Genomic DNA, 1,530 nt, shown 5'->3' on the forward strand with positions numbered 1-1,530 from the left:
TCAAATGGGTCAGCCAGAGAGTAATGGGACATGTTTTTGGGGGTCCAGAGTTATGTCTCAGAGACCGCTGGGTTATTGATGTGTTCCTCCTGGAAGCAGAGAGATGGAATAAAAGGTCTCAAGTCCTGTAATGCACTTAATTTACTGTTTTGGCTTCCACCTGGTTTCAGTCTTTCCACTAGAGGCTCAAAAGTGAAATCCTGCTGCTATGATCAGGTGCTCGATGCAGATGCACATTTGAATGATTTATTTTCCTTTTGCTTACTTGGATTTTCTAATTTTTCTACAATGAATGGCAAGATAACTAAAATGTGAATTATGCCTTCTTAGGACTCACATTCTAGAGAAGGCAACAGGGGCTAGGCACGGTGGCTTACGCCTGTAATCCCAGTACTTTGGGAGGCCGAGATAGGCAGATCACAAGGTCAGAAGTTTAAGACCAGTCTGAGCAACATGGTGAAACCCTGTCTCTGCTAAAAATACAAAAATTAGCTGGGTGTGGTTGGTGGTGCACACCTGTAATCCCAGCTACTTGGGAGGCTGAGGCAGGGGAATCGCTTGAACCTGGGAGGTGAAGGTTGCAGTGAGTTGAGATCATGCCACTGTACTTTATCAGACAGGAACCAGGAACCAGGAACAGGGAAGGATTTTAAGCAAAAGCATGAAATCCCTGTTTTGATTTTTGGCAATCATGGGAAGGAAGTAAGGCTAAAATATTACACACTATTTAGAAGGCAGATTAATGGCCCCCCAAGGATGTCCACATCCTACTCTCCAGATCTTTCGAATGTGTTAGGTTACCTGGCAAGAGAGAATTAGGGTTGCGTGTGGATGAAGGTTGATAAAGAGCTGACTTTGAGATGGGATTATCTCAATTGGTTTGGATTATCTGATGGGCCCAATGTGAACACAAAGATCCTTATGAATAGAAGAGGGAGGCAGAAGAGGAAATCAGAGTTGGAGAGAGATTTGCAGAGGCGGCCCCGCTGACTTCGAAGATGGGGAAGGGGCCATGAGCCAAGGAATGCGGGTGGCCTTTAGAAAACGGAAAAAAAAACAAGGAGACAGATTATCCCCTGGAGACTCCAGAAATAATGCATCCTGCCAACATCTTGGTTTTTAGTCCAGCGAGATGCATGTCAGACGTCTGGCCTCCAGAACAATAATATGATAAATTTGTGTGTTTTAAAGTTATTAAGTTTATGGTAAGTTGTTATAGCAGCCATGGAAACTAATGTAGAGGCTGTTTGCAATGATCCAGGTCACAGATAGTGAAGGCCTGGAATTGGCAATAGGGTCGAGAGAAGGGGATAAGGGACTATAGGCATGCACCACCACGCCTGGCCAATTTTGTATTTTTAGTAGAGACGGGGTTTCACCATGTTGGCAAGACTAGTCCCTAACTTCTGATCTCAGGTGATCCGCCTGCCTTGGCCTCCCACAGTGCTGGGATTACAGGCTTGAGCCACCGCCCCGGGCCCTAAGAGGAAATTCTAAAGGAAGCCCTGTAGGTATCTGCTTCATGGTTAT

This window comes from Cebus imitator, unplaced genomic scaffold (genome assembly GCF_001604975.1).
Source record: "Cebus imitator isolate Cc_AM_T3 unplaced genomic scaffold, Cebus_imitator-1.0 Scaffold316, whole genome shotgun sequence".
Taxonomy (NCBI): domain Eukaryota; kingdom Metazoa; phylum Chordata; class Mammalia; order Primates; family Cebidae; genus Cebus; species Cebus imitator.